This window comes from Artemia franciscana, unplaced genomic scaffold, assembly GCF_032884065.1.
Source record: "Artemia franciscana unplaced genomic scaffold, ASM3288406v1 PGA_scaffold_46, whole genome shotgun sequence".
NCBI classification, from domain to species: domain Eukaryota; kingdom Metazoa; phylum Arthropoda; class Branchiopoda; order Anostraca; family Artemiidae; genus Artemia; species Artemia franciscana.
Window position 1 is genome coordinate 279130 of NW_027062687.1, and position 27279 is coordinate 306408.

Below are 27279 nucleotides of genomic sequence, written 5' to 3' on the forward strand. Positions count from 1 at the left end.
ATATAGATTTTAAGTTTAATATGCACATAGTAATATTTGTTCCTTAAAGTTTTAACAATTTTTTTTATTAAATTCATGAAGAGGAAGCTTTATGAAAGTAGCAAAAATGAAGGTAGCATAAAACACAAATAAAAGTAGATTTTAAGATTAACATATATATGCTAATACTTATTCCTTAAAGTGTTATCATTTTTTTATTTAATAAAGTCATAAAAGTGAAAAGATTTAAGTTTACTTTCTTTTCAGAAAAGAACAAATTATGTTATTCTGTAAAGAGGGTTCAAATTCGCATTTGCACTTTCAGAGTCACATAGTTAACAAGAAATAATGCTAACACAAAAAGCTCGATTAAATTAAAATTTGGTTTTTAAGTTATATTAAAAATATAAGTAGATCCTCTTGATTTTGATAATATAATCGAACAGTTCTTGGTTACAAACTCTAGTAAGGAGTGAACTGGCTTATTATTAACCAAAACTACAAAAACGGAGTTTTAATACCAATGAATCAAATTTTAATGCTGATTTTAGAAATATTGATTTCTAAGATTTTGGATTTTAGATCTCAGAAATAATGTTAACAAAACAACTCGGATAACAACAAAATTGGTTTTTAAGTTATATTAACAATATAAGTAGATCCCCTTGTTTTTTTTATATAGGAATGATACAGGAATGAATATTCGTAAGTCAAGTATCATGGCTTTAGGTTCATCGTGTAGCTGGAGTAGGGGATGCCTAATCCTATAGAAGTTCATTTTTTAAACGCCATTTTTAACTCTTCCGAGATTTTATGACGTTATTTTAAAAAAGTAAAAAGGTAACCAAATTATGGATCAGAAAGTGGAAGTTTAACACTTTATTTTGAAGTTAGATTATAAAAATAACATTTTAAAACGTATAGAGTAAGAAATGTTATAGAAAACATATTATATAGGTTTCTAATATGTAGAATAAATATGTAAGAACTGAAGATATTACTTTCATATTCAAAACTATACATTACAAAAAAACAGGCTTCTAAACTATAGAAAAAGTAGGTGAATTCTCAAGATACTATTTTCATATCCACGTATAATAAAATATTATTCGTTTTAACTAACAGCCAGAAAATTAATGAAAATAGTAGAGACAATGTTTGTCAGAAGTAAAAAAAAAAGTTACAGATAATATATATATATAAATAAATAGGGAGAGAGGGCCGGGGTCTTAAGAAAAAATTGAGAGAAAAATGAGTCACATTAACATTTAACATGAATTAAACAAAAAAAAAAGTTTTATCAAATAAAAGTAAGGAGTAACTTTAAAACTTAAAACAAACAGAAATTATAACGTATATGAGAGGCTTGCCCCTCTTCAATACCTTGGTCTTTACGCTAAAGTTCTAATTTTGTTCTAATTCTTGAAGAATAACCCCTGAATCACAAAGACCATTTAACTAGAATAAATTATTTCTTTCTTATAAATCTTTTTTAAAAGTTTTAAAAACTGCAGTGTAAAGAGAGAGATATTGACGAGGGGGGCAAAACCTTATATACATAATAATTTCTGTCTGTTTAAGTTTTAATGTTGCTCCTTACTTATAGTTAAAAATAACTTGCTTTTTTTTAAATTTCCAATTAATTTTAAAATAGTACTTTATGCTAAATAAAGCATTTAAAGATCTTCCTATGTAACACCCTCTCCTGACCCATCCCCTACCAGAAAAAATACCCCTGAAAACGTCTGTATACTTCCTAATAACCAATACTATATATAAACTGTGGGGAACCAATCATAACTTGCAGTCCTTCCCCTGGAGACAGTGGTGGACTAAGTCATCCTCAAAAACATATTTAAGAGATTTTTTGACTATACTGAACAAAATGGTTATCTTAAAATTTTGATTCGGTGACATTGGGAAAAACGATTCTGGGAGAGGGCCTAGTTGCCCTCCAATTAGTATGGTCACTTCAAAAAGGCACTAAAACTTTTAATTTCCATTCGAATGAGTCCTCTTTCAATATCTTAGGACCACTGGGTGCATATGATCACCCCTGGCCGAAAAAAAAACAAAACAAATAAATATGTATCCATGATCTTTGTTCTGGCAAAAAAGCCACATTTTTGCATATGGGAGCTTGAAACCTCCACAGTAGAGTATTATGATTCCTTGAATATGATGATGTGATTCTCATTAATATTCTGTGGCTTCTAGGGTTTATTTTTCTTTTTCCAGAAATAAGGCAAATTTCCTGAGGCTCTTTCTCAAATGTGAGACTTCGACCAAAATTTGAGGCTTTGGCGTAAAAAGTTAGATATGTGGAATCGTCGTCCCTCTTATATAAAGTATTTTATTTCCGTATTAAGTTTTAATTTTGCTTTTGACTTTACGTAGAAGTTTATTTTGTATCCAATAATCTTCTTGAGATTTTTTTATTCCATAGCTTGTAAAAATCAATGCTAAGATTAAAAATAATATAAAATTATCAATTTCAATTCATGCCTGGATGCCCAACTTTCCTCTCCATAAAGGACCCCCCCCTGAAAAATTATTTCTGGAAGAAAAATTTTAGTCTATCCTAGCCTCAATTCCTCTTCTCCTCTTAACATTATCGCCGGACAATTTTGTTCTTGATAGTATTTCCCTTTGACAATTCCTTCTAGAATATTCTCTTTGCTTTCATATAAACTTAATTTTATTTCTTAGTATTTCTCAAATAATGCCCGGAATTTCTTTCCCTTCTTGAGGAATTTTATCCTAGCAATCATCCCCCCCATAAGGACTATCCCCTTTAAAATCAGTCATATATTTCCAAACAAAAAATAAAATATTGAGAAAGTTGACAAATAGCACTACTTATCGAACCTTCCAACGACACAAAATTACCTTCCCCATTAAGAAATTCCTCCATTTGAAATACTCCCATCTAGTCTCTGTCAAGGAACCTCCCCCTTCCGAACAATGTGTTTATAAAATAGTTAAAGTAAGTTTGACGGCACTAGATCCTTAAGGTCCTAACTGGCAATGCCTACTCCCAGGGGACTGTGGGGAGTTAAGTAATCCTCAAAGACATGGTTATTACATCTTTGACTATTTAGAACTAAATGGCTGTTCCAGAATTTTGGTCGGATGATTTTTTCTTCGGGAAAAAAGAGACGTGGGAGGGCAGAGAGGGGGGTAGATTTTCTACGATATATTTTATCACCTAAAAAGGGAACTAACACTTTTGATTTACAATCAGATGAGCTCTCTTTCAATATTCTAGGACGACTAGATTTATACTTAAACCCAGGGGAAGAAAAAAAAACATAGAAAAAAAACAAGCTTCTGTGATCTTTCTTTTGACAAAAAATTCAAAATTCCACAATTTGTAAATAGGAGCCTTATACCTGTAGAGAATAGTTTTCTGATATGCTGAATCTATGGTTTAACTTTTTATTAGGACCATTTGATTTTTGAGGGTTGTTTTCCTCCTATTTGTCAAAAATTTGGTTAATGGGTAACCTTGCTCAACTTTTCATCGTAACCAATTTTTATAACCGATTTTTCATGGTAACTTTACAATACATGAATTTTACGCTAAAGTTTGACTCTTTCGCTGAACTCTACTTTTTAAAAAAATAAAAAAATTTAGCGTAAAGAGCAAGGTGTTGAGTAGGGGACAACCCCTTTTATATATGGAATAATTACTGTTCATCTTAGGTTTGAGTGTCGCTCCATACTTGCAGTTAAAAAAAAAATTGTTTTTTTTTTTATTTAGTTTATGAACGTTTTTGAATTAATGCCTGCTTTGATTAAGGCTCGTCGCATATGAATAATTAAAAACAATGAATAATAATTAAAAATTATGAATAATTTTTTTCGGCTAAATGGCTTTCTCATAATTTTGATCGGACGATTTTGATAAAAAAAAGGGGTGGGGGAGAAGGCATATTTGGCCTCTAATTTTTGGTTACTTAAAAAGGCAACTATAACTTTTCGTTTTTGTACGAACGTTTTTATTAGTAATAAACATACATAACTTACGAATTAACTAAAGTAACTAAGTTCTATATTTGTATATTTTTATTTGTATTTTGTATTTGTATATTTTTTTTGTATCTGTACATTTTTATTTGTATATTTGTATTTATAAGTAACGAACTTCTATATTTGTATATTTTTATTACGTTTATGTGGGTTCGGCCCCTCGTCAATACCTCACCTACACTAAAGCTACCCTAAACTACCCTAAAGCTACACTAAACACCTTTACACTAAAGTTTGACTTTTGTCCCAATTCTTTAAGAATGACCCCTGCATCACAAAGGCTGTAGAATAAATACTTGAAATAACTAAGAGTACTTTAGCGTAAAGAGCGAGGTATTGAGGAGACGAACCACCTTATATGCATAATAATTTCTGTTCGTTTTAAGTTTTGAAGCTCCTTCTTACTTCCAGTTGAAAAAACTTTTCTTTTTGTTTCTCATTATTTTTTTTGATAATGCTAGAAAATCTTGCGCCCCCTTCATGGAAATTATCTTCCTTCATGATACATTCCTCCATGGAAATATATTCCCACGTAACCTTGTCCCCTCCAAATTTTGGTCACTTAAAAATGGCACTAGAACTTTTAATTTTCCGTTAGAATGGGCCCTCTTGTGATATTCTAGGATCACTGGGTTGATGTGATTACCCCTAAAAAAAGAAACACGCATCTGTCATCTGTCCTCTGGCAAAAAACCCAAAATTCCACATTTTTGTAGATAGGAGCTTGAAACTTTTCCATTCGGGTTCTCAGATACGCTTAATCTGATGGTGTGATTTTTGCTAGGGGGTGTTTCCCCCTTTTTTCTAAAATAGGTCAAAATTCCTCAAGTTCGTAACTTTTGATGAGTAACACTAAGCTTGATGAAACTTATATATTTAAAATCAGCATAAAAATCAGATTCTTTTGATGTAACTATTGGTATCAAAATTCCTTTTTTAGAGTTTCGGTTACTATTGAGCCTGGTCGTTCCTTACTACAGTTCGTTACCACAAACAGTTTGATAACATTTGCAGAAAGATATTTAAATATTTTTTTTTATCATAAAACAGCAACCAATGACAATTTTAAATAAATAAACCCAAAACTAACATATATTACAATAAATTACTGAGTTAAACTAAACAAGCAGACAATTAACATGATTAGGCCCGGCAAACCTCATTCCTTTTCAACAGTAGACAAAATGTGCATTTCCCTCACTGTCTTCTTTTGACAAGAACATAATTTGCAATTTACTGAATAAAAAGAAACAGAATACAAATGAATGTAGATTTTCAATTTAATATACATGAAGTAATACGTGTTCCTTATTTCTCAATAATTTTTTATTTGTCAAAGTCATTAAGGAGAAAAATTGGAGGTATACTTTCTCTTCTGAAAAGAGCCAATTATGTTCTGGTGTTCAAAGGAGTGCAAATTTGCTTTTGCCCTTAAATATTAAAAATTTTTGCAAGAAATGCAGTGAATAAAACACTCCAATAAAATTAAACTGATTTTAAAGTTCTATTAACTACATAAGCAGATTTCCTTGACATTTTATTATATAATGTACAGGAATAAATCTTTCTGCTTGAAGTATCATGGCTTTTGGTTCGCTGTAGAGGTGGGGTAGGGTACGCTTTATCCGCAAGAAGCTAGAGTCTTGGTAGATCTTACGATGTTATTTTCGAAAAGTAAAAAGGTACACAAATCATTAAATAGAAGATTAATACTTTTTATAGGAAGGATAATATTTTAGCACTTAGAGAGTAGCAAATTTTATAGAAGGTATATTTGGTGTGAAAACAGGTTTCTAAACTGTAGAAAAAATAGGTAAACAAGTAAATAAAACTTTTATGTTAAAAACATTTATTGTTTAAAAACTGGTTTCTAAATTATAGAAAAAGTAGGTAAAACTGAAAATACCATTTTCATATTAACATACGACACAATATTGTTTCTTTAAATCAAAGGACAAAAATTTTTTGAAGTAAGCTAAACACACAAAACAAAGTAGATTTTAATATTAGTATACATATGTTAGTATTTGTTTCTTAAAGTATTAATAATTCTTCCATTTATTAAATTGATAAAAGTGAAAACATTTCAGACATACTTTCTTTTCAGAAAAGTGCAAATTATATTTTTGTCTTAAAGGGGGTGTAAATTTTCTTTTACATTTGCATTTAAAGATTCACACAATTTACAAGAAATACAGCTAAGAAAACAGCTCAGATTAAATCAAAATTGATTTTTAAGTTGTACTAACAACATAAGTAGATTCCATTGATTTTTGATAATATAATATACACGAATGAATCTTTGTGTCTCAAGTAGCATGGCTTGAGGATCATTGTTTAGCAAGAAAAAGACAGGCCTGACCCTAAGGACGTTGATTTAATCTCACCATTTTTTAGCTCTTCCTAAACTCTACAACATCATTTTAGAAAAGTAATAATAATGGATCAGAAAATGGAAAGTTAGTATTTTATTTTGAAGTTAAATTCTTAAAATCATATTTTAGAACTTATAGAGTAAATAATACTATAAAATTATAATATATATATATATATATATATATATATATATATATATATATATATATATATATATATATATATATATATATATGTAAACCGGTTCTTAAACTGTGGAATAAATAAGTATAGACTAAAAATATCACTTTCATATTCAAAAATAAATATTGCGTAAAAACGGGTTTCTTTACTAAAGAAAAAGTAGGTAAAAACTCGAGATACCATTTTCTCATCCGCGTACAACAAAATATCATTTATTCAAACAAAGGATCAGAAAATTAATGAAAGTAGCAAAGAAAATTTTATTCTGAAGTAAAAACTATGGTAGAGATAGTAGAGATAAAAAGAAAAGGGGAGAGAGAGCGGGTGTCTAACAAAAATAGAGAGAAAAAAAAATATTATCATTTTTAAATAAATTGGAAATCTTAATATTGGCGTTGTCAAGCTAAAGAGTAATACTATATCTTGTAAAGTATTAAGTGGAAATAAATAATTGTCAACTGAAAATACACAACATTGAGTGAATTGAGTGACTTTAACATTTAACATGATTAGATAGGCCTATGAAAAAAAAATTTCAACTGAAAGTAAGGAGCAACATTAAAACATAAAAGAAACAAAAATTATTACGTATATTAGTAGGTTTGCGCCCTCGTCAATACCTAGCTCTCTACGCTAAAGTTCGAATTTTGTTGTAATTCTTAAGGAATGACCATTGAATCAAAAAGACCGTTTAATTAGAATAAACAGCTCTTTTGAAAGCACTAAAAAACTTTAGCAGCATTTAGGAAGCTACAGTAGCCTTTTGTGTGAAATCGTTTCTTATTCTCTTTGGTTCTAATTCTGTTTTTTGGTCCTTTACTTTGAATTAAATTCTGCATCCTTAAAGTGTCGGTGGTCGCCGGCCAAGTTTCTCTGCCATAGAGTAAGAATGTGCCGAAAGATCCATTAAATATCCACATCTTCGTAGGACGACTGACAGGAAGGATGTAATTGACATTCTTCATAACTGCTTTTTATTTTTCTCATATTAATGTTGAATACAGCCTTTCAAGCTTCTTCTCTCATAACTGTCAGCGCTGCTCAAAGTTCTTCGAGAATGTTTGTCATGAGTACTTCAGCAAATTCCACATTGCTAAGAATTTTGTCCCAAAACATAAGGAAAATGTTTAGTTAAATAGTAGTTTTCATCATCATGTTGTAAAAGATATAATTAAATAGTTCAGTAACCATGGTATATCCCTGAAGAACTCCAGCAGGAGTGCAAAAAGGCTCTGTTTCAAGAAATTTCAGAGCTTCAATTACTCCCACGTTTCCTTAGGGAGCCAATAGACGATTTCCTTTGCAATTACCTAGAGTAAAAGAATGCATCGATAGATATTTTTTAATTCGAAACAATCAACACAGGAGTATATAGTGAAGAAATGGGCCAAAAATTTCTAAGCCTTGACTGTGCGTAAAAACTGCACTATTTTAGAAAATTGTAATAAAACTTGTTGACCACTCCATACATTTAAGCTATAAAGAGATTAAGTAGTTCTATAAAGAGATAAAGAGATTAAGTATCTCTCAACCATTAACCCTGTGTCTCATATTTTGATTTCTATCCCATATTAGAGTATAACTCTACATAACTCTACTTTTTAAAACAGTTAAAAACTTGAGTGTAAAGAGCGGGTTGTTCAGGAGGGAACAACCCCTTTCATATACGGAGTAATTTCTGTTCGTTTTAAGTTTTAATATGTCTCCTTACTTTCAATTAAAAAAAACTCTTTTTTAAATTTAATTTCTGAACGTTTTTGAATTAATGCATGTTTTGATTTTGGCTCTCCGCACATGAATTATTAAAACGAAATTTGCATATCAATTTATTTTTATTGCTAAATGAATTTCTTATAATTTTTTATCGGATATTTTTGAGAAAAAAGGAGTGGGGGAGTAAGCCTAGTTACCCTCCAATTTTTTGGCTATTTAAAAAGGCAACTATAACTTTTAATTTTTTACGAACATTTTTATTAGTAAAAATATACGTAACTTATGAATTAACTTACGTAATGAACTTCTATATTCGTATGTTTTTATTCAACAAAGAGAGTTAAAACTCAAAAAAAAAAAAAAAATACCTCAAAAGAGACTGCGGCCAGTAGAGGGGAAAGACTAAAATAATGTGGATATTTCGCATGTATCCAAACTAGGCGTCCTCAGCACAAGATAAAAAGAAAAAACACTAAACTAAAAACGAATAAAACCACCACCAATAATAATAAATACAATTTTCACTACTGATCCACATACGGAAAAGAAGCTAATAAAGTTACTTCAATGAGAACATCAAAGTAACTGAGGAAAAATTATGAAAATTGAAACTTAGTTAACTATTCTGTAGCGAAATAAACCTCTTGAAAGCTAATATTGAAGCAACTCCTTTTGGTCTAGTAGGTAATCTTGTCCCATGGTGATTGTTTAAAATTTTAATTCCCTTATTGACTATTGGCTCATTTTTCAAAAGACAATCATAAATTGGGTCAATATTTAAATTCCCTGTGTTTCTATTTATTGAATGATCAGCAAACATATGTTTTTTAATTCTCATAGCCTCCCTTGCCCACTAAGAAAAACCTCTATCCTTAGAAATAGCCATAGCCTCATCAAATTGTATAAAATGCTCTGGTTAAAGAATGTATGGTCAGCCAGTGCATAAACAAAAGTTTTAGGAGGCTTTCTTAATTGTAGGGTTTTTTCTATTGAGTTGCGATGCTCAATAAATCTTTCAGTAAATTGTTGGTGAGTTCTACCAATATAAAACTTTCCACGAGAATAAGGAATTTTATACATCCCATTAACTAAATCTCCCCGGGTTAAATCTTTCCCAGAATTAAGAAAACTACCTAATAATGGTCTCACTGATTGGAAACAAGTATCAATGTTATGTTCACCTAAAATTCGTTTAAGCATCTCCCCCAAAGTAGGTACATGAGGCAAAGAAATGAACTTTTTCGGCATATTTAATTCTGTACACTGTGAAACCCCAATAACCCTACTGTTGTGTTTAATGCGTCTATTTTTTATTATTTTATCAATGAATTTAATCGGCTAACTATTACAAAATAAAATATCCGCCAAATACAACAATTCAGAATCTAAAAACTCCTGAGAACAAATTCTGAAAGTTCTATCCACCAGTGTAATCACAACCCCTCGTTTCACTGAATTAGGGTGGCACGAGTGAAAGTTCAAATACCTATCACTATGTGTAGGCTTTCTATACACTGAAAAAGTAAATTGAAGTCCCTTTTAATCAATGGGATATCGAGAAAAGGTAGTTTTGTCATTTTCTTCAAACTCCACTGTAAGTTGTACACTTTTGTCAAAACTATTTAAATGTTTATGGAAAAGGTCTAAGGGCTCTAAATCGTGTTTCCAAATACAAACCACATCATCCATGAATAAGCCCCAGAATTAAGGGTAGAGCCTAAAACTTTATATAGTGGACGTTTCAATAGATTCGATGAAGAGATTTGCCAACAAAGGGGAGAGAGATGCCCCCGTAGCCAAACCAAACACCTGTTTGTAAAATTCACCTCTAAAACCAAAATAAAGAGAGTATTCATTTGCAGGGATAACCAACTTCATAATGATTTCAATCTCCAAACTAGCCATGTATCACTTCTTGTATCAAATCAAAGTGCTTTTTATAATTTATTCATTAATATATCTTTGCACTTTTTCACGTTACAATTTAATACATCGACACTAAATCAAAACTACAGAGAATTGAATTCTCCTGCAATGTGAATTTTTTTAATTTATTAGTAAGATCAGTGGAATTTTTATATATGATTTTTGTGTTCCTAAGAGTGGACGCAATGCCAGCGACAACCACTTTCCTAATTTTGCCACTGGTAATGAGAAAGTTGATACAATGGGACGGAGGAGGACTCCCGTCTAATGAATTTTGGGTAGACCTTAGATCTTGGGTGCGCAACAACCTCTTGGATAAAATTTATTATAAAATTGTGGGGTAATGTGTAAATTATTTTTAAGTTACTCCAATTCCTTTCTTATCGACTTTACATATTTATCCGTAGGATCGAAATCCAGTTTTTTGTAAATAGTGATATTCGAAATGATTGTATTTATTTTAAATACAATAATCATCAGTGTACATAATTACAATAATATTGCCTTTGTGTGCCCTAGTGATAGTAAGGAACACAAAGTATTTACAATTCCTACTCCCAGGAGACTGGGGGGGTTAAGTAATCCTCAAAGACATGGTTATTAGATCTTTCGAATATGTAGAACTAAATGGCTTTTCAGAATTTTGGTCGGATGATTTTTTTCGGGAAAAAAGAGATGTGGGAGGGCGGAGGGGGGGGCTAGCTTTTCTGCAATATATTTGATCACTTGAAAAGTGAACTAGGACTCCGGACCTACTATTAAATGAGCTCTCTTTCAATATTCTAGGGCGACTGGTTTTATACTTATACCCAGGAAAAGAAAAAAGCATAGAAAAAAAAGTTTCTGAAATTCCTCAATTCGTACATAGGAGCCTAATACCTGTATAGAATGGTTTTATGATATGCTGAATCTGATCGTTCAATTTTTATTAGGACCATTTGATTTGTGAGGGGTGTTTTCCTTCTTTTTTCAAAAATTAGGTAAATTTTTGAAGGGTAACATTACATAACTTTTGATCGTAAGCAATTTTTATAACCGACTTTTGATGGGTAACATTATAATAGATTAAATTTTTCTAATTGAATTAAAATTTCTTCGTTTTATCTGTCAAACAGTTCGTGGTAACGAACTGTAGTAAGGAGTAACCCGGCTCAATAGTAAACGAAACTCTAAAAAACGGATGCTAAAATATACATCAAAAGAATCAGATTTTCATGCTGATGTTAAATATATAAGTTTCATCAAATTTAGTCTTTGTCATCAAAAGTTACGAGCCTGAAAAAATTTGCCTTATTTTAGAAAATAGGAGAAAATACCCCCTAAAAATCACAGAATCTTAACGAAAATCACACCATCGCATTCGGTGTATCAGAGAACCCTATAGCTGTGTTTTCAAGCTCCTATCTACAAAAATGTGGAATTTCGTATTTTTTGCCAGAAGACAAATCACGGGTGCGTGTTTATTTGTTTGTTTGTTTTTTTTTCTTTTTTTCCCCAGGGGTCATCGTATGGACCAAGTGGTCCTAGAATGTCACAAGAGGGCTCATTCTAACGAAAATGAAAAGTTATAGTGCCCTTTTTTAAGTGACCAAAAAAATTGAAAGGCACCTAGGCCCCCTCCCACGCTCATTTTTTCTCCAAAGTCAACATATCAAAATTTTGAGATAGCCATTTTTTTTTTGCATAGTCAAAAACCATAATAACTATGTCTTTGGGAATGACTTATTCCCCCACAGTCCCTGGGGGAGGGGCTGCAAGTTACAAACTTTGACCAGTGTTTACATATAATAATGGTTATTGGGAAGTGTACAGTCGTTTTCAGGGGATTATTTTTTTTTTTTTGGGGGGGGGTAGTGGGGTTGAGGGGAGGGGGCTATGTGGGAGGATCTTTCCTTGGAGAAATAAGTCATGGGGGAACAGAAATTCAATGAGAAGGGTGCAGGATTTTCTAAAATTACTATAAAAAAACAATGAAAAAATAAACATGGAAAAGTTTTTTCAATTGAAAGTAAAGAGAAGCATTAAAACTTAAAACGAACAGAGATTTTCTAAAAATACTTTAGCATAAAGAGCGAGGTATTTAGGAGGAGATAAATAACTTGCTCTTTGCCACAATTCTGCTTTTTAAAACAATTAAAAGCTTTAGCGTAAAGAGCGAGGGATTGCGGAGGGGACAACCCATTTCATATACGGAGTAATTTCTGTTCGTTTTAAGTTTTAATGTCGCTCCTTACTTTCAGTTAAAAAAAACTAGTTTTTCTTATGTAATTGTTATCAAGACTCAGAGTACCTGGTTATTATGTTTCTCAGGTTTTCGGTAAATTTTGAAACTTATCACTCCTTACAAAAAGTTTACTACCACCAACTGTTTGATAAGCAAAAATAAATATAATATTATCTTACTGTTCCTTATAGCGACTATATTAATAAATAACAAACAGGAATTATTTGAAAAAAAAATCTCTTCCATTATAAGTTTCTGAAAGAAATGCAAAGAACTTCATTAAATCACGTTATTTCAAATAATCTTCCTGGCGAAAAACTATAGCAAACAACCATTTTAAATGAATAAATCCAAAACAAACTGATATTATAACAAATTACCGAGTTAAACACAAATCAAGCACATAATTAACATGATTAAGGACGGAAACCCTCATTCCTTCCCAACAATAGACAAAATTTGCATTTCTCTCATTTCCTTCTTAGGACCAGAACATAATTTGCAATTTACTGAAAAAAAGAAGTAAAGTACAAGAGTATGTAGATTTTAAGTTTAATATACTCAAAACAGTTAGCAATTAACATGATTACGGACGGCAACCCTCACTCCGCCTCAACAGTAGACAAAATTTGCATTTCTCTCATTGCCTTCTGAGGACCAGAACATGATTTGCACTTAACTGAAAAAAAAGTAAAATACAAATGGATATAGATTTTAAGGTTAGTATGCATATAGCAATATGTGTTCCTTAAAGTTTTAACATTTTTAATTTATTAAAGTCATTAAGGGGAAACATTAGATATGTGCTTTCTTTTCTGAAAAGAGCCAATTATGTTCTGGTGTTTAAAGGGGGTGCAAATTAGCATTTGCCCTTAAATATTGACAAAGTTTACAAGAAAGGCAGTTAATAAAACAACTCAAATAAAGTCAAACTGATTTTGAAGTTGTATTAACTGCTTAATTAGATTTCCTTGATTTTTTATAATATAATATACAGGAATGAATCTTTGTGCTTGAAGTATCATGGCTTTTGGTTCACCGTATAGGTGGGGTAGGGTACGCTTTATCCTCAAGAAGTTCATTTCTACCCACCAGTTTTTCTTGTCTTGGTAGATCTTACGACATTATTTTCGAAAAGTAAAAATGTACACGAATAATGGATCGGTAAATAGAAGGTTAATACTTTTTATAGGAAGGATACAATTTTAGCAGGTAGAGAGTAGAAAATGTCATAAAAGATATATTAGGTGTGAAAACAGGTTCCCACACTGTAAAAAATAGGTAAACAAGTAAATACCACTTTTATATTTTAAAAATATGTTTCATAAAAACTGGTTTCTAAATTTTAGAAAAAGTAAATAAAACTCAAGATACCACAATCACATACGGCAAAATATTATTTTATTTAATCAAAAAAAAATTGAAGTAAGCTAAGCCCACAAAAGAAAGTAGGTTTTAATATTAGTATACATATGCTAATATTTATTCTTTAGAGTATTAACATTTTTTTCTATTTATTACAGTCATAAAAGTGAAAACAGTTCAGATATACTTTCTTTTCAGAAAAGTGCAAATTATATTTTTGTCTTAACGTGGGTGCAAATTTGTATTTGCGCTTAAGGAGTCACACAGTTTACAAGAAATAGACATAAGAAAATAGCTAAAATAAAATAGAAATTGGTTTTTGATTTTTGATTGTGTCTCAAGTATCAAGGCTTGAGGTTCATCGTATAGCTGGAAGAAAGAATACCTGATCCTAAGGAAATTCAGTTTTGTTCACCAATTTTTAATTCTTTCTAAATTTTACTACGTAATTTTAGAAAAGTAAAAAAGATAGCCGAAATAATAGATAAGAAAATGGAAGGTTAACACGGTATTTTTAAGTTACATTTTTGAAATAATATTATACAACTTATAGAATAAAAAAATACTATAGAAAATATAATATGTATAAAAACCCATTCTTAAACTGTAAAATAATAGGTCAAGACATAAATATAGCTTTAATATTCAAAAATTAACATTTTATAAGAAAAAGGTTTCTTAAAAATAAAAAAAAGTCGGTAAAAACTTAAGACACTATTTTTTTTATCCACGCACAATAAAATGTTGCTTTTAAACAAAAGGACCAGAAAATTAATGAAAGTCGCAAAGACAATTTTATTCAGAAGTAATGAAAATGGTAAAGGTAGTAGGGATAAACAGAAATGGGGAGAAAGAGCAGGTGTCTAAGAAAAATACAGAGGAAAAAAGATTTGCATTTTTAAATAAATCGAAATCTTAATATTGGCGTGGTCAAGCTATAGAGTAAAAATATATTTTGTAAAATATCAAGTAGAAATAAATAATTGTCAACTGAACATACCCAAAGTTGAGTGAAATGAGTCACTTTAACATTTAATGTGAATTAAATATAAAAAAGTAAGTTTTTTCAACTGAAAGTAAGGAGCAACATTAAAACTTAAAGCAAACAGAAATTATTACGTATATGAGTGAGTTTGCCCCCTCAACAATACCTATATCACTTCGCTAAAATTTGAATTTTGTTCTAATTCCTTAAGAATTACTTCTAAGCCACAAAGGCCGTTTAGTTAGAATAAATAGCTCTTTTGAAGGTACTAAAAAAGTTTAACATCATTTAGGAAGCGGGAGTACCCCTCCTGTATGAATTAATTTCTTATTGTTTTAGGTAGTAGTGCTGTTTTTCGGTCTTATGCTTTGAGCTAAATCCAGCATGCTCAGAGTGTTGATAGTCGCTTGCAATACAGTAAGGTTCTCTACCATACAGTAAGGTTCTCTGCCATACAGTAAGGTTCTCTACCATACAGTAAGGCTCTCTGCCATACAGTAAGGTTCTCTACCATACAGTAAGGTTCTCTGCCATACAGTAAGGTTCTCTACCATACAGTAAGCCTGAGCTTAAAGATCCCTTAAACATCCACATCTTAGTAGGACGAGTGACTGGAAAAATGTAATTGACATTCTTCATGACTGCTTTTTGGTTTGCTATTGTTTATGTTGAATCCAACCTTTCAAGCTTCTTCTCTCATAACTTTCCGGACTGTTAAAAGTTCTTCGAGGGTGTTTGTCATGTTTGCCAGATCTTTAGCAAATTCAACATCGCTTAAAATTCTGTCGCAAAACATAAAGCAAATGTTCTGTTGAATAGCAATCTTCGTCATCACGTAGTAAAAGACATAATGAAATAATTCAGTAGCCACGGTATATCCCTGACAAACTCCAGTAGGAAAGCAGAAAGGCTCAATTTGATGAAATTTTAGAGCTTCAAGTACTACCACGTTTCCTAAGGGAGCCAATAGACTATTTTCTTAACGGTTACCTAGAGTAAAAGAATGCAGTTATAGATATTTGTTAGTTTAAACCGTCAGTGCGAGAGTCAATAGCGAAGAGATGGGCCAAAAATGTATAAATTTTGATGTTGTGTAAGAACTGCACTATTTTAGATAAGTATAATCAAACTTGTTGACCATTCTATCCATTTAAGCTATAAAGAAGATAAGCAGTTCAAATAAAGATTTTAATTCTGGTATTGAAAAAGTTTAGGACTATCAAATTGGAGGATTTGGAGGATCAAATTGGAGGAACCTGTTAAAACTGTCACTATGATAAGTTTGAATGTATCTACCGTAGTATGGTATAGAAATATGCTTTACGAACTTTAGATTTATTTCTAAAAGATTTGAATGGTCTTGATGAAAAAATGTCTACCCTTCAGTCGTTGGAATAATTAGAGAGTTAGGTTTCTGCATCATCACTTTGAAGAGAATGTCTACTATGATTATAAGCTAACTGACTTTTTGCCTTTATAGAATATGAATATTTATTTCGTGATATTACAGTGAATAAGCATATTGACGCATGTGAGTTTCGGATTTTAAAGAATCTAAAACGTTTTATTTTACTATTTTTTGTAGCAAAGTAAAAAAAGGAACCCCAATAATTGATTAGAAAATAGAAGGTTAATCCTTTTTTCTAGGAAATTAAATTACTGAAACAACATTTTAAAGACTATTGAGTAAAACCTGCAATAGAATATACATTAAGTCTAAAAACAGGTTTTTAAACTATAAAACAAAAAGGTAAAGACTCAAGATATCACGATTAATATTCAAAACTATATATTGCAAAAAACAGGTTTCTAACACTATAGAGCAAGTAGTAAAAATTCAAAAATTCAAGATGTCTCTTTCATATCTGCTTACGACGAAATATACAAAAACAAGGAAATGTTCAAAAACAAGATTGGTCAAAAGTAATGAAGATGATAAAGATGACAGGGAGAAAATGAATTCTTCGCTTATATATATATATATATATATATATATATATATATATATATATATATATATATATATATATATATATATATATATATATATATATATATATATATGTTTGACTGATTTTTTTTGAAACGACTCAATCTCCCCCAATCACCGGGGGAAGGGGCTGCAAGCTACAGACATTGACCGTTGTTTACATATACTATGGGTTATTGGGAAGTGTACAGATGTTTTCAGGGGAACTTTTTCGTGTTGAGGAGGGGAAATGTGGGTTGGGAGAGGGGGTTACATTTGAGGATCCTTCCATGGAGGAATTTATCATGAGAGAAGAGAATTTCCATGAAGGGGCCACATGATTTCTTAGCATCACAAAAAAAAAGAAAAAAAAACAATTTCAGCTGGAAGTAAGGAACCACATTAAAACCTAAAAAGAACATAAATTGTTACTTATATAAGAGGGTTCGTCTCCTCCACAGTACCTCGCTCTTTACGCGAAACTTTTCTATTTTTTTGAAAAAGTAGATTTGTGAGAAAGAGACAAACTTTAGCGTAAAGAGCAAGGCGTTGAGAAGGGGACAACACCTCTCATATACGGATTAATTTCTGTTTGTTTTAAGTTTTGAACATGCAATTAAAAAAAACTTTTTTTATATGAATGAAGAATGAGCAGAAATATGTCAAATAATCTTCCAGGCGTAAAACTACCACAAGTCATCATAACAAACAAATAATACCTAAAACAAAAAGATATTGCAATAAATAATCGAGTTAAACTCAAAACTAGCAGAAACTAACAAGGTTAGGCTCTTCAACCCTTACACCCTCATTATAATAGACATAATTTGCACTTACCCCAATTCCTTCTCAAGACAAGTATAGAATTACACCTTAGTAAACAAAACGAAAAAAAAATATTTTGTTTTTGCTTTTTCTGCTTTTGCACCAGAATCTCCCCAAAAAACACATTCCGCCAATGAAATGGAAAAAAACGACATGGGAGATAACTTTGCAAGCCCCTTAAATCACTTTTCCAAAGATTGCACACCAAACTCAGCCATCTTTAAGCACGAAGACCCAAAACAAGCCTATGGTTCCCTAGAGATACATCTTTATAAAATTAAATACTGGTCTGATACAAGGATGATCGACTTCAATGAATCGAAAACAAATGAGCTCTTTATTACCTGATGAAAGGTGCCACGTAAACACCCAAGTTTAATTTTCAAAAATGAAATATGAACCTGTAAGGAGAGTCAACAAGATTTTTCTATTGAGGATTAATTTCTTCATCGATCTTTCTTGGAAATACAAATTATTTTAGTTGCATTTTTGTTCTTAAATAATGTACAAGAAGTTGTTTTACTCTATTGCCGGAAAACAACAATATTAAGATTTACACTTTATTTAAAAGTGCTAATCACTTTTTCTAATCACCCTATTTTTTCTCTGCATGTTTTTTTTTGTTTCTAAGCTATCTCTATATTGTTCGTTACTTTTGAATAAAATTGTCTTTGTGACTTTCAATACTCTTTTGTTCTTTGTTAAAAAAAACAGTATTTTGTCGTAAGTGGATAAAAAAGTGATTTTAACTGATTGTTGTATAGCTTAGAAACCAGTTTTATAAAATATATATTTTGGATATATAATAATGACATCGTGAGTTTTTGCCTCCTTGTAGTATTAATTATAATCCAGTTTTTATGTATATTAAGTTTTCTATATTAATGTCTACTGTATAGGTTCTAAAAAATGATTTAAAAAAATGTAGCTTCCTATAAAAGTATTAACTTCCCTTCTTGTGATGTACTATTCTGGTACCTTTTTTACTTTTTCAAAATAATGTCGTAAAATCCAAGAAGATTTAAAAATTTTGAGTTAAAGTGAACTTCTTGAGGATAAGTCATCCCCCACCCCACCTGTACAATAAACCACCAGCCATTATATTTGACACTCAAAGACTAATTCTTATATATTATATTAAAACAAAATCAGCAGTCTAATTAGTTACTTAACAAATTACTAAATTAATTACCGTAATTATTTTTAATTTTATTGATCTGTTTTACTAGCTCGACTTCTAATAAATTTAGTTACTCTTTAAGTGAAAATGCAAATTTAAACCCCCTTTGAAGACAAGAACATAATTTTAACTTTTATGAAGTACATATTTTATTCCTATATTCACAGCTTCAGGTACTTAAAAGTATCTGATTTGCCACTATTCAATTCCCTCGTTTTGAAACTCTGAGGTTTTTAATGTCTGTTCTAAATTCTAATGAAGTAGTAAAAAGAAGAATATTCTGGAAAAACGTCTCCATAAAAATCGTTCAAGATAGATGTGCAACGCCTGATGCAGCTCTTCCTCAACTACTCAGTTCTTGGCATTCCTCCTTTACTTAATTGGATCGATCTCTCTACCTTAGGGTCTGCCATGATGGTTGGATAAAGTGGGGAAAATGTGAAGGAGCACTTTTGAGGGAGGAGAATTCATGTAGTTTTAGAAGAAATCGCCGAAGCTACATCAAACCTTTCATTTAGAGGATAATATGAGTCATGGGTAGAGGCACTGCTCACCCTGTTCGCCCTATTCTGATCTTCTGAAGTTGTACGGAGAGTGTTTTAGGGAATTCAGCATATAAGGGATGTTTTCATTCAGCTAAGGGTATGATACTCTAAGGGTCTGAGGACTTCTAAAGTGGGATAATCCGGAGGATTAAATATGATTTTTCTAGTGAAAAGTCACTCTGGGTATGCTTGGTCAGGAGTAATTTCTACAGATTTTTTTTTAATCTTTGTAGATTTTACGACATTATTTTGAGAAAGTAAGAAAGATACCCGAATAATAGATCAATTGATGGAAGGTTCATACTTTTTATAGGAAGTTACATTCTTTTAAATCATGTTTTAGAACCCTTAGAGTGAAGAATAATATAAGAAACATATTATTTATTTAAACTTGTTTCTGAATAATACAACTAATAGGTACAAACACAAGATATTACTTTAATATTCAAAAATATAGGTTGTATAAAACTGGCTTCTAAGCTATAGAACAACTGGTTAAAAACATTATATATCACTTTTATGTCCATGCCTGACCAAATATTGCTTTTTTTATGAAAATGTCTTAGAAGACGCAAAGACGAGGTTATTCAAAAGTAACGATAAATATAGAGATAGCAAAGAGACAAAGAAGAGACAGAGAGAAAAGAGGCAAAGAACTAGAGAGTAGGGTCTAAAAGAAAGAAAAAGAGATGAGCACTTTTAAATAAAGTGGTAATCTTATTATTGTCGTTTTCAGGCTATTGAATAAAACCACTTCTTGTAAAGTATAAAGTAAAAAAAGAAAAGAAATTAATATCAACCAAAAACACGCAGCAATGAGCGTAGGGAGAAACATTTAAATTCAACAAAAATTTTTTAATTTTTAGAAACTCCCTCCTTGAAAATCAGACATATTTTAGAATAAAAAATACTATACGTAGAAAAGCAATAAATAGTACTTTTTATCTGGCTTTCCAACTGCACCAAATTCTCTTCCCCCATGAGAATATTCCTCCATGTAAAAATCCTCTGCGTAACCTCCCTTGGGAAAAATCCCTCCCTCCGAAAAATGTGTATATAAAGCAATTTAAGTAAGTTTAAAGGCACTAGAACCTTTAAGTCCCAACTGACAATTTCTTCTCCAAGTAAACTGTTGGGGATCAAGTAATCCTCAAAGCCTGGCTTATAGATCTTTCGACTATTTTGAGCAAAATGGATATTCCGAAATTCTTATAAGATGATTTTTGAGGGTGGGAAATAGAGACGTGGTCGGACGGGGGGGGGGCTAGCTGTTCTACAATATATTTGATCACTTAAAAAGGGAACTAGGACTTATTATTTACAATCAAATGAGCTTTGTTTCAATATTCTAGGACAATTGGTTTAATACAAAAACCCATTGGAAGAACTAAAAACATACACACAATAAAACATATAAATAAAATGCTTTCCCTGTTTCCTCTTTGCCTTCTCAGGACAAGAACATAACTTGTACTATTCTGAAAAACAAGAACCAAAAATACAAATGAATGTAGATTTTAAGTTTAACGTGCACATAGTAATACTCGTTCCTTGAAGGTTTGATAATTTTTTTTATTAAAGTCATTAAGGGGAAGCATTTTGAAAGTAGCACGAATGAAAGTAGAATAATACACAAATAAAAGTTGATTTAAAGTTTAACATACATATACTAATATTTATTCCTTAAAGTGTTAATAATTTTTTATTTAATAAAGTCATAAAAGTGAAAACATTTAAATTTACTTTCTTTTCAGAAAAGTACAAATAATGTTATTTTCTGCAAAGAGAGTGTAAATTTGAATTGACGCTTACATAGTCACATGGTTTACAAGTTTTAATGTTGCTCCTCACTTTTAGTTGAAAAAAGTTTACTTTTTTATTTAATTTCTGATTACTTTTAAAATAATATTGTACGTTAAATAAAGTATGTAAAGATCCTCCAATGTAACCCCTCCCCTGACCCATCCCCACCAGAAAAAATACCCCTGAAAACGTATGTATACTCCCCAATAGCCACTACTATATGTAAATTGTGGGAAACTAATCAAAACGTGCAGTCCTTCCCCTGGAGACTGTGGGAGACTAAGTCATCCTCAAAGACATAATTAACAGATTTTTTTGACTATACTGAATATAATGGCTGTCTTAAAAATTTGATTCGGTGACCTTGGGAAAAATGAGCCTGGAAGGGGAGCCTCGTTGCCCTCCAACTTGTATGGTTACTTTAAAAGGCACTAGAGCGTTTAATTTTCTTGTTCGAATGATTCCTCTCTCAATATTTTAGGACCAGTGGATCGATACAATCACCGCTGGGCAAAAGAAAACAAAACAAATAAACACGCATCCATGATCTTTCTTCTGGGAAAAAAAATCCACGTTTTTATATATAGGAGCTTGAAACCTCCACAGTAGAGTGTTTTGCACACAAAGGCATAGCACAGTTGGCTTCGAGTGCAATATTTGTAGCTGAATATCTCACAAAAAAAAACTTATAGATATTCTCAATGCAGTTAAAGATAAGTTTGGTCAGCGAATTGCATTGTCTGACCGTGGTAAAGTAGTGGTAAAACCTAGTGAAAGGATTGCAATTAAAAGATATGATGTCTTGTTGAGTGCATGTAGTATTTATAGTGTTTCATTCAAAGTTGCGTAAATATTTAAGTTATAATTTTTATTTGCGAGTTTTGTGTGATGGTATATGTCATGGATGCATTAGGGATTCATTTTTCTTAAGAAATTATACAATGTTTTTCTTATTTTTTTTACGTGATTCAAAGTACCTTTTTTTATTGTTTTGTTGATTAGTATTGATTAGATGGAAATAAATATCGATAGTTTACCGCAACAAAATGATTTCTGCTGAACTGAATTTATTTAACCTAGAGGAGTATTTGTCAAATGGTACTGCTTGTGATGACAATCTAGTGACGATTGAACTCAAGCCATTAAGAGATAGTGAATATATCCAGCTTCCTTATGAGTTGAATTCACAGTGAAATTTAAAGAGTTTTCGATTGTATTTGTGAAATGTCCATGTAACAACAGGTTATCATGATTTATTGCAATCATTAAAGGATTTTGAGTTAAATTAAGATATTATAGGCTTATGTAAAACGTTCTAAACTTCAGATCAGTCTCTCTCGTCTTATTCATTTCCAGGTTGTAAACTGATGGTGAAGAATCGAATGTGCTCAAACTGTGGAGGGGTAGGGTTCCTGATTAAAGATTGTCTTAAATATGAGGTTAGGGAGGACCTGGTAATTTGGATAGAAGGTTTGGTAGAAAGTTTTTCTATTGAAGTGGAGTTTAATGGTAGAAAGATTTTAATGAGTATGGTGTATAAGCCACATAGTGCTCACTGGGAAGATTTTGTTGAAAATATTAATGACCTTTTTAATGAACTATCTGATAATGTGAGCAAGATGGGGGACTTTAATTTTAACCTTCTCGATTTAACAAGTCATAATGTTGATTTTTTGAATTTTATGATTTCAAATGATTTATTCCCTCTGGTGAGCATTCCCACCCGCATCACAGCTCAAACAGCAACCCTCATTGACAACATCTTTGTTCGATTGAGAGATCTAAATGTAAGCCATGCAGATTCAACTTCATACCCAGGCTCGGACCACCTACCATTATTAGCTGTTATAAATTACCCAGTAGTAAAATTGCCCAAAAAGAAAATTAACGAACGCATTTTGAAAAAAGAAAATCTGAGAAAGTTTGCTGAGGATACTAGTGTTATTGATTGGAGTCCCGTATATTCTGAGAAAAAGTGCCCAACGGAAACACTGAACCAACTATTATCTGTTCTTATGCCTATTTACTATAAGACGTGCCCCATAAAGGTTGTTAAATCAAACGACAACAACCGCGTAAGCCATGGATTACCAGAGTTCCTTGATGTACAAAGTGACAAATCATTTAATTCATTCAAAATGCAGTGGAATTTTGCAAACAAGCTGCGTCGCAAAGCCATGATCGAGTATTATAACTGGAACTTTCAAGAAAACAAAGGTAAAATAAAAGAATTATGCAGTTATTTGAATGTATTGGTGGAAATGAAAAGAATGGCAAAAAAAATTCGGGGATTTTTTTCTAATATTGGTTTAAATGTTCAAAATACTGTAAAAGACAGATGTAAAGAGCCTGATGATTCTGGAAGTTATGACTAATGCAAATAGCTTGATTTTAAATTTGAACCCAATACTAATAAAGAGCTTGTGTAAATTGTTAAATCTTTAAAATCAAATTCTGGTGAAGTTGATGGATTGTCTCTTAGTGCATTTAAAGTTGTTACTGGGTATATAGTACCTTGTTTTTATTTTATTATTTATCTGTCACTAGAAACAGGAATATTTCCAGAGCAACTAAAGACAGCAAGGGTAATACTCCTTCATAAAGGTGGTTACAAATGAGAAATAGAAAACTGTAGGCCGATATCTCTTCTTTCGTTATTTTCAAAGCTACTGGAGAAAGTAGTACACAGTCGGCTTTATACACTCCCACAATGAATGAAATATTAAGTGAAACTGAGTTTGGCTTCGGTAAAGGTCATTCTACAACGCATGCCTTGGAACACCCTGTTCATCTTGTGAATAATGTGTTTCAGAGAGGGAATATACCAATGTCTATTTTCATTGATGTCCGTAAAGTGTTTGATACTATGGATTTTACAGTGTTGATTAAAAGGTTGGAATCACTAAGCATTCATGGAAAATGTTTATGATGGTTTAAAAGCTACCTACCGGGGAGATTGCTTAGAGCTGTAATTAATAATGTTGTGTCTTCGGCGTTTTCAGTTAGTATCTCGAGGGTTAGTGCTCAGTCCATTATTATATTTAGTATATGTTGATTCCGTGCGATTTTACCTGAAGGATGCATGCACTTTTTGAAGGATGCAAATTTTCGCTACAGGGTTCTCTGATACGTTGAATGCGATGGTGTGATTTTCGTTAAGATTCTTTGACTTTTAAGGGGTTTTCCCCCCTATTTTCCAAAATAAGGCAAATTTTCTCAGGCTCGTAACTTTTGATGACAAAGATTAAATTTGATGAAACCAATTTTGAAACTAAAAAACAGAATTTGATGCTAAAAGATACATCAAAAGAATCGAATTTTCATGCTGATTCTAAATATAAGTTTCATCAAATTTAATCTTTGTCATCAAAAGTTTCGACCCTGAGAAAATTTGCCTTATTTTGGAAAATAGGAGGAAACACCCCCTAAAAGTCATAGAATCTTAACGAAAATCACACCAACGCTTTCAACGTATCAGAGAACCATATAACGAAAATTTCAAGCTCCTATCTACAAAAATGTAGAATTTCGGTATTTTTTGCCAGAAGACAGATCACGGGTGCGTGTTTATTTGTTTGTTTGAATTTTGTTTGTTTTTTCCAGGGGTCATCGTATCGACCAAGTGGTCCTAGAATCTCGCAAGAGGGCTCATTCTAACGGAAATAAAAAGTTCTACTGCCCTTTTTAAGTGACCAAAAAATTGGAGGGCCCCTAGGCCCCCTCCCACGCTCATGTTTTTCCTAAAGTCAACACATCCAAATTTTGAGATAGCCATTTTGTTCCGCATAGTCGAAAACCATATTAACTATGTCTTTGGAATGACTCACTCCCCCACAATCCCTAGTGGAGGGGCTGCAAGTTACAAACTTTGTCCAGTCTTTACATACAGTAATGGTTACGGAAAAGTGTACAGACGTTCTCAGGGAGATTTTTTTGGTTTGGGGTGGGGTTGAGGGGAGGGGGCTACGTGGGAGGATCTTCTCTTGGAGGAATATGTCATGCGGGAAGAGAAATTCAATGAAAAGGGCGTGGGATTTTCTAGCATTACTATAAAAAAAATGAAAAAATAAACACGAAAAAGTTTTTCAACTGAAAGTAAGGAGTAGCATTAAAACTTAAAACGAACAGAGATTATTACGCATATGACGGGTTCTAAAAATACTTTAGCATAAAGAGCGAGGTATTTAGGAGGAGATAAATAACTTGCTCTTTATGCTAAAGCATTTTTAGTGATTTCAACTATTTATTCCACGGCCTTTCTGATTAAGGGGTCATTCCTAAATAATTGGGACAAAACTTAATATTTAGTGTAAAAATCGAGGTATTAACGAGGGGACAAACCCCCTCATATACATAATAAAAATATAAGAGCATAAAAGTTTGTTACGTAAGTTAATTCTTAAGTTACGTATATTTTTTACTAATAAAAACGTTCGTTAAAAATTAAAAGTTCTAGTTGCCTTTTTAAGTAACCGAAAAATTGGAGGGCCACTAGGCCTCCTTCCCCACCCCTTATTTCCCAAAATCGTCTGATCAAAACTAAGAGAAAGCCGTTTAGCCAAAATAAAATTAATATGCAAATTTCATTTTAATAATTAATGTGCGGAGAGCCAAAATCAAAAATTGCATTAATTCAAAAACGTTCAGAAATTAAATAAAAAAAACTAGTTTTTTAAACTGAAAGTAAGGAGCGATATTAAAACTTAAAACGAAAAAAAATTACTCCGTATATGAAATGGGTTATCACCTCCGCAATCCCTTGCTCTTTACGCTAAAGTTTGATTCTTTGCCACAATTTTACTTTTTAAAACAATTAAAAACTTTAGTGTAAAGAGCGAGGGATTGCGGAGGGGACAACCCATTTCATATACGGAGTAATTTTTGTTCGTTTTAAGTTTTAATATAGCTCCTTACTTTCAGTTTAAAAAACTAGTTTTTTTATTTAATTTGCATTAAGACTCTATGACTTTCATTGGGTTTTTTCCTCTTTTTTAAAATAAGACAAATTTTATCAGGCTCTGAATCTTTGATGGTTAAGACCATACTAAATAAAACTTATATTTGAAGTCAAAATAACAATCCAATTTTTTTATTTATGTACTGGTATAAAAATTCCATTTCTTAGAGTTTCGGTTACTATATAGCCGTGTTGCTCCTTACTTACAGTTCGTTAACAAGAACTATTTGATAATATCTTCTAATTAAAAGAATGTTAATTATGAGAATGTTAATTCTAATTAATGGATAATATTTCGGGAGGGTGGGGCAAATTTTCTTCTTTTGAGATTTTCCAAAGGGATAATTTTCCATAGGAAGGGAAGTTTTTAGGGACTGAATTTTTCAGGACATATTTTACACTGTGGGAATTTTCCAGAATTCCTATAGAAATTCGTCTTATGTCTTGCTTTCTCTTAGTCAAACCTATTTGATGTGTGGAGATGTTAAAAGTAACTGTCTGGGGCAAATTTTTGCAGAGATTGAATTATCTACATAATAAATCAATGGGGAGGAGGAATTTTTCCATAGAGGTATAGCCAGATTTCCCCGCAATATTACAAATTGATCAGAAAAAAAAAACATATTTTCGACTGAAAGTAAAGAGCAACATTAAAACTTAAAACGAACAGAAATTATTGCGTATATAAAGCTGCTGTTTGGGTTTTCTTCCTCAACGCCTCGCTCTTCATGCTAAAGTTTTAATTCTTCCCAAGTTTTTTAAGAACGAATCCTGAAACAATATGTTCTCTTAACTATAGCAATAGGAGATTTTTTTTAAGTACTAAAAAACTTTAGCCTAAAGCGTGCGGTGTTGAGGAAGAATAATCCCCTAATATATGTAATTAAAAAAAACAAGTTTTTTAAATGAAAGTAAGGAGCGACATTAAAACTTAAAACGAACAGAAATTACTCCGTATATGAAAGGGGCTTTTCCTTCTCAACGCCCCGCTCTTTATGCTAAAGTTTGACTCTTTCTCTTAACTCTACATTTTAAAACAGTAAAAAGCTTTAGCGTAAAGAGCGGGGCGCTGAGAAGGAAAAGCCCCTTTCATATACGGAGTAATTTCTGTTCGTTTTAAGTTTTAATGTCGCTCCTTACTGACATTTAAAAACTTATTTTTTCTTAATTTAATTTCTGAACGTTTTTGAATCAATGCATGTTTTGATTTTGGCTCT